Genomic DNA, 7,500 nt, shown 5'->3' on the forward strand with positions numbered 1-7,500 from the left:
AAATCCGTCGTTTTATTTTTATCTCAGTATAAACTGCAAAATCCATTTTGTGGTGTTCATTTAAAACTCGTCTTCCGATAAAATAAGAAGATAATATTAATGATAGCGCAATTGTTCCAAGTCTTTCACAAACTTCGTATTTAATTGCCTTATCCCTTTCTCAACACCCAATTATATGCAAGAAGTGTCTTAAAAACCAACCGACGGTGAATGACACATTAATACTACAAGGAACGAGGTACAAGACAGAAAATCGTCATAAAATGATGAACTAAGCTTTTGAAAGAAAAGAAAATAATGTTTCAGTTCGTTTAATTTTCTGAGAAATGACGTGACCGCATAAGTGTTTTGCGACTAAATCTTTTTGCACTAAATATAACTTCCTTTTATTTCCTTACACTGACATCATCACTAGAGTTTGCGTACTGTTCGTTGCCATTCGGTAGTCTTCCAGTTTCAATTACTAATATCAGATCGCTGTATCTAACGGTTCTTTAACTATAAACAACGTTGCAAAAATAAAAGTAACTAGGGTTACTGGGCCTTTCAATAACATGCGGACTCTTAAACTCAAAGGTCAACCGACAAATGCGTTTTTCACTATCGTCAATCAAATTTTCGGCGTCTCCTCCTTTTTGGCTTGAATAGTTCATTTTTTTAAAAAATCAAAAATTATTTTATTTTTTATTTTTCTGGAGTATGTATAAAATAAACAAAAGAAATTATTTTAAGATAATTATGATGGATTGTTGTCTCTGATGCTATCAAAAGCAATAATAATTATTTATGCATGTGAACAATAATGTTTTGATGCTCAGAGTAGTTGCATGGTCACGTTCGGTGCTGATTACTGGATTTTGAATCCACCGATCAGATGCCAGGATTTTCACCCGTCAAAACAGCACCGAACGTGACCATTCGACTGCTGCTCAGCTTAGTGATTAATGATCAGGGTTGAGCTCTCAATTAGGTTTACTGACGCATTTATTTGAAAGAGTTAGCATTTCAGGATGTGTATGATAAGTCCATACTGCCTACAAATAGCGCTAATAAAATGTGCTTAAGTCTATAAGGAAAAGTGGGATAGGATGGAGGTACTGGAGAAGATCAGGGAGGGGTAGGTGAGTAGAGTTAAGGGAGGAAAAGTTGTCTAGTTCTTTTTTAGACCTCCCTGTTTTTTTTAAACTACATCCCCCCCACCCTCCCGAAAAAAAAAAAAAAGGAAAAAGCCCTTTCTGAGACAGTTGATTAAAAAACAAAACAGTTTAAAAAAGTTAAACTGGTTTGATTAAAAATGAACTGGTTAAAAAAAAAAAAAATTCAAGCGAAACATAAAATTAAACCCCAACAGATACATGCACTATGAATTAACTAAGGAGGCCATTGGCCATTGGGTTACATTTCATCATAATTTGCTTTCGTTTTCTTTATCTAGGAATTATTCATTGCAATCTTAGCTCTCGTCCTTATGTTCGAACATAGGTCTTGCAATACTAAGAGTTGAGAGTTTAATATCTGCGTTTGATTATCGGCTAAAAAACTCACGCACATTTCAGAAAAAAATGGCGATTGGATGCATTCTGTTATAATCAGTTCATATGACTGTCTGCGCTTGTTTGTCCAAAGCATTTCCTTTGGATTGCACTTTTGGTTAAGAGACCATGCGACTCAATTGAAAATTAACAACCGATTTCCGATGCTCACGAGGCAAAAGCAAGATTCACAACAACGAACATGGATGATGTTTGCAGACCTGTCCTTCTCCCTCATAAGTGGCTGAGCAAACGTCTACAGTGGAAGAAATTAGCTATGAAACGAATAAGATTCGACAAATTCTACGATTGTTTCAGTTATTCATTGTAAGGTATAATTGAATATTACTGAATAAAGTCTAAGCTTTAGTCAGTGTTAATTCTTTCAAATCTGTGCCATAGACGAGGGTATGAGACTTGTCGCGAGGTCTACTTTGATGTACTCATTTCTTTTATTTTTTAGAGATTACAGGTTGGCAATAGCTCTATGATTTGTCTGTTTTGTAGACAGATCACGAGATGGCAAGTGTCAAAAAACGTTGCATATTACTCAATAAGCAAAAAAATGACTTCTTGTATTTTTACTTTGCCTGCCAATTAATTCTTGTTGTTTTCGACTGATAAGCTTGTCACAGCAAGTGACTCCGACAATTGTCTGTACTTTGCTACGTTCTGGACTATTTGTGAAAAAGAGGTTACAGGTAGCCTTTACTCTGGCCGGCACCTTAGTTCACATGAGGAACTTTCCAGTTTTACTTGCAGATGATCATGACGAAAATGGATATTCCATCTCAATGATAACAGGCCTTCGAGGCTCTTAGTCGAGTTAATTGAACCTCCAGTTTTTTTCCTCGGAAGAAACGGAAGGTGATGTCTCAAGTACTGATTCTTACTCAAGTGTACAGTTTGTGACAATTGCATGATTTTATAGGAAACTGTATTGTTAAAATGAAATAACCGAAATCAAGCGCAACACAGAAAGTTGGGAGTTAAATTTTAAATCAAAAAGTCTCATTAATATGGCAAATAAATTAAATTGACAACCTTTGTTCACTTTGAAATTGTTCCCGGTGAAGCAGAGAGCCCAAACCGGCAATGCACTGGTTAAAAATAACAAATTTCATTCGGAAGTAAAATACAATAAAAGCTTAATGGGCTAATTTACTCAACTTTCTGCTTATTAAGCAAACAAAGAAACGGAAAACCGTTGCATTTATCCTTTCGTTAGAAAACTGGAACAAATTTCCTTGTTTCCAAGATATGAACTCAGAATCATTTTAGTTTGATTTGACTGAAAGTGTAGACCTAACGGACCTCAGGACGCAGTCATTACAGATGCTCTCGCGATTGGTTCAGAAAACAATAAGCATCAAAAATGAAATTGACAACAGAAACAATGAAGCCTTATCCAAAACACAATAGAGTACGGTCCTCCGCGGACAAAATGAAATCAGAGAGCTAAGGAGAATAGCCTCTAAGAAACCGTGGCCTGCTGCGTCAGCGGGAGAGTTAAATAAGGAAATTGGCTTTAGACGAAATGTAGAAGTGGTCCTGGCACTTAACTGGACAATTTGAGCAATTGTCTCTTATTTATAGACACCTGAAAAAGTCAGGCGGCTTCAACTGGATTCGAATTCCCCTGACTGCAATGCTCTACCAACTTAGCTATGAAGCCACACAGTCGGGAACAGCTCCCGTGAAAGGACTCGACGAATGAAACAAATGCATATGTTTGAAGTGCGCGGGTTACCCACGGAATGTAAATTTGAAGTGCGGATTATAACCCGCTTTATCAAACGAGTTGGTACGAAGATTACAGATCAAATTGTCGCCTTCAAGAGATAAAATGGCTGACGTTTTGATTTTTTAGCCGTATTTTTTTCACATTGGCATATCGATCTTTATCAACTCGTTGGACAAAGCTAAAATATTCTGTGAAATTAGAATTGCGTGGTGTATCACTTCAACGGTCACAGGTAGCCCTTACTCTGGCCGGCAGCTTACTGACACGAGGGAAGCTTTCCGATATAAGATGAAGGTTTTGGATTTAATTTCTTGAATGGTAACCACAGGTTGCGATAGTGTCTTATTGTACGCTAAGAGCAGTGAAGATGTCCATTTTGTGTGATATTTTGCTGTGTGATTGGTTACCTTGATTCTTGTTTTCCTTTAAGGAGTTTCTGTTGTATGGGGGTGCGAATTTCTCTTTGCTTGAGTGTTTCACCGACTGGTATTGTAAAACGAAGTGATTTTGCTCGTTTTTTGGTAGGGAAGATGCTGTGGACATATCCTTTAGATCTAATTTGATTCATGGTTGTGGCGCCACTGAGAAGAAAGGATTGAGCGATGCGACCGTAGTTTTGCTGAACTTAACTGATTGATGAAGTGGCGTTTTTGTAGGTTTAGACTTAGTCACGAAAAGATCAAAATGCGTCAATCGAAAGAGAGGGGAGGGGTGGAAATCAGTGTCATTAGCTACAGTTGTAAACAAGCGAGAGCTGTTGCGTCGTACAGTTTTTTTCTGGCAGTTTGCCTATAAGATCTGTGCTACAGTTGTAAACAAGAGAAAGCTTTCGCGTAAGATTTTTTTCCAGAAGTTTTCCAATGAGATGCATGCATGTAAATATGATTGCGTAAAAATGCTATGAAAAGTGAGAGTTATCTCGTTAAGTGCTTTTGTGGGTCAAAGTTGAAGTGTGAGCCAGTCAAAGTTATCTTTACAGTTTTGAAAAAAAAAAACAAAAGAAATAAAAACAGGCAGATTAAGGTTAGCCACAATATGACGTAATGCACAACGCATGCGTCAAGAGTGAGTCTGTCCTCCCCCACCTCCCCTCAAGTGCTCCATGAGAACAGCGAGCTTTGGTATATATTTTTGCCCATAACTGACAGTAGGACCTCAGTTTCATGCAAATCGTGATGAAAGGTGCAATTCAGTGCTTAACTTTATGAAAACAATCTGTGAGTAATTATGTAACTGATTTCATTACTCTGGTCATAAACTCCAGAGTTAAGGATTCCTACAAGTCTTTACGACGCATATTGTTTCACACAAAGATTAAATGTGACTTTTGTTTCGTCAATTTATGTCTTCTTTGTGATTATCTTGTACAGCCCTAATCTGAGTGTGATGCTTGCATTTCAAAATAGTAAAAAAATTCATTCTCTATAGTATACTTTGCATAAGTGAAATGCAATGCCGAAAAACGCTCCCCACTTCTCCTTAAACTGGATGCCACACGAACTCTTGAAAAGTCTTACAAATGTAACTACTTCTCTATACATGGTTTATAGTTAATCCTTATGAACCGGACGATTTTATCTTTTTCTACAAACAATTGCTTCCAGAAGTCTTTAGCCCCTTAATATAAGCAGGATCGCTTTCACGAAAGAAAAGGATAGTTTGGAAGCGAACAACTATTGAATTCACTTATTTAAAATTCAAAATCGCAAGACCAGACACCAAATTCACTTCCTGCTAAAATATAACGAAAAAATTGAAGATCTCGTTTACGTGAGTTTAAAGAAAAATGCAAATACTATGGAGCTTAAATTTAGGCGAATGGAAAATCTTTGGAAGAAAAAAAATATGTTTGCCTCAGGGAGCACACCTCAATTAGCAGATTCTTCTAACTTTAATTAGTCTTGGCTGAGTTCCTTTTCGCCTGTAGGGATGTTCAAAATAAGATGTTTAAAGTCTTACAGTAAATAGAAATTAGCCCGACTGTATTCTGTTCGATGATAATGTTCTTATGTTTCCTTTATTTTTCATGTCTATCGCAAACGATTAGGGACTATACACATTCCACTAAAAATCAATTGCCAACAAATCAGTTTCAGAGGAGAGAGAGTACTGTTTGTCGCTAATTTTTCCCTTATAGTCACTCAGGAAATAATGTTGAGGGATTTGACGAAGATTTCACTATTGTTTCTTGAAAGCATCCTAAGTCCAATTTGTACTCTCGGCTCTCCAACTCTTCCGTAGTTTTGTCTTAAAAGTGAACGCAGAAGCCACATCGTGAAGAATGACTTTATAGCAAAGTTTACAGCTTAAGACCGACGTTTAAACGAAGGAGACTCAAAAATCTTCATCCACTTACCCTCGACAAATGATCGATTTTCAAATGAAAGCTTGTTTCTCGTGCTGATTAAGTCACTTGCTATTCCAGCACAGTTTTAGAGTTTATCAGTGGATGAGGAGCAAGTCTTCATTAGTTGACTTTTAAGATTTCATTTATATTAATAATAGATGCGTATTTCTATGGAAATGTAGAAAGTGATAACAAGCTAATCTTGCTGATATCATTCGTCAAATATTGATCCGTGATTAACACAAAAAAATTATTTAAAAAAAAAGCCCTTTGTAGAGACAATACATGGTGTCAGTTACATGACGTCGAAGGAATAACAAAATATAACAAAAACAAATACGATAAAATTTAATAAAAATAAGCTGACCTAAAACATGTCAGTGTTGTTTAATTGATTAAAGGAAGTTATTGTTTTTAAAAGAGATTTTATAATGTTTTGGTAAATTTCGGTTTAACTTGCTTCAACCAAATGGATTGTCAAAAATTCTTCCTGAAAAGCTCAAGAAGAAGACAAAAACAATACTATACCTTGCTATAGTTCAGGAATGGACATTAGAACCGAAAACGATATGGCGAAATGTTAGTGATACTCAAATGCATTTTTGCGGATGAATATTTTATAAACTGTGGTTCAAATGGTGCCAAACTCTGTCACCACAAGATGAAGTTGTAAAGTTGTTGGCCTACGAACTTGCCTGACCACATTCAAATATAATGATCATGAGTTTTCACAAACCTTTGGAGATGAAAAATAACAGCATCATCTCATTTTTCAATCCAGAGGGTTAGAGGAAATGTCCACAAGGCTATAACTGGGTCCTTGTTCGGTACATTGGTAAATTCTTGCTAAGGTGAGTACAAATCTCTTTTCTTCACGCGGAATATTTCCTGCGTGGTTACCCTGAACTGTTTGTCACTTGTAATTAACAGTAACTAACAGAAGAAAAGAAATGAAATGTTTAACCTATCACATCACATAAATCGAGAATTTGCATACTGTTCCAATAAGGTCGCGGAATAATTATGTACTTTTCAATGGAAAATATCGTTCAGTGATCAAACGAATGTTTTTTTATTTTTATTTTTGCCATCTAACTTTCTATGAAAGGCTCTGATCTGCATGTCGCAGACAGGGATCATAAAAACTCCGAATAACTCGGTTTGTTTTAAATTATAAAGACAAAAAAGACAGCCATAGCGCGCCCCGAATTATCTAAGTGACCTGGAGCTGCAAAGAAAAGCCGGTTCGCTAGTAGTTAAGTCCATTGTCAGATTTCATGACGCAAGGCAAGGAAAAGCGCCCTTTATACAAAACACCCGCCATGTCTCATTGAGGAAAGGTCGAAAACACATATGAGGGCACTTTTGGTTATCAAGAGCACTTGATCCTTATTGGTCAACACTTGCTTATCCAGAGCAAGTTAGAAGAGAATCTTCTTCCAGATTAAACTACTTTTTTGACTTCATAAAAAACACATTTTAAGCGCTGTTTCTGTTGACAGCAACGATTTATTGAATTGAACTTTAACCGAATGGGAGCATGTTGTTTTGTCGAGGCACCGTACGGGCCTCCCTCAATAATTTTGCCCTTTATGTGATAAACATGTAATCGCAATGTGCCCTCGGGCAATTAAGCATTAATTTCACTTGTATTTCCAAAGTTTTCCAAATTGCCCTCGTCGCTTCGCAACTCCGGAAATTTTGTGAAAACTTTGAAAATACGCGTGAAATTTAATCCTTAATTGCCTTCGGGCCCATGAGATTACACATACGTACTGCGCTGGTTTGTTTTTCACATTTCCGTTTGCGGAAGTTTGGTAAGCTTTGGCTGAGACGACCTGTATTCACCGCACCAAAACGTTTTATCCTGTGATAAC

The 7,500-nt window shown here is 36.7% G+C and overlaps 1 protein-coding gene and 1 long non-coding RNA gene across 6 annotated transcripts in view; one reads left to right on the forward strand and one right to left on the reverse strand.

The window, feature by feature from the left end:
* The window catches only part of LOC138021351 (adenosine receptor A3-like), a 19,902-nt gene that overhangs the window by 11,449 nt on the left and 953 nt on the right, over positions 1-7,500 (reverse strand). For 2 of the 5 annotated variants that reach the window (XM_068868203.1, XM_068868204.1), the window contains exon 2: positions 6,360-6,556. The exons of 1 other annotated variant lie outside the window; for it this stretch is intronic. The gene's annotated coding sequence lies outside the window, so the exon portion shown is untranslated. Of the gene's footprint in view, positions 1-5,632; positions 5,742-6,359; positions 6,557-7,500 lie in introns of those variants that run through there. 2 more of the 5 variants (XM_068868212.1, XM_068868205.1) reach the window with 2 other exon arrangements.
* LOC138021352 (uncharacterized) overlaps positions 7,392-7,500 on the forward strand; it is a 5,449-nt gene continuing 5,340 nt past the window's right edge. Inside the window, exon 1 of the long non-coding RNA XR_011126354.1 lies at positions 7,392-7,440. This is a non-coding gene — a long non-coding RNA (uncharacterized lncRNA). The remainder of the gene's footprint in view (positions 7,441-7,500) is intronic.

This window comes from Montipora capricornis, chromosome 10, assembly GCF_036669925.1.
Source record: "Montipora capricornis isolate CH-2021 chromosome 10, ASM3666992v2, whole genome shotgun sequence".
NCBI classification, from domain to species: Eukaryota; Metazoa; Cnidaria; class Anthozoa; order Scleractinia; family Acroporidae; genus Montipora; species Montipora capricornis.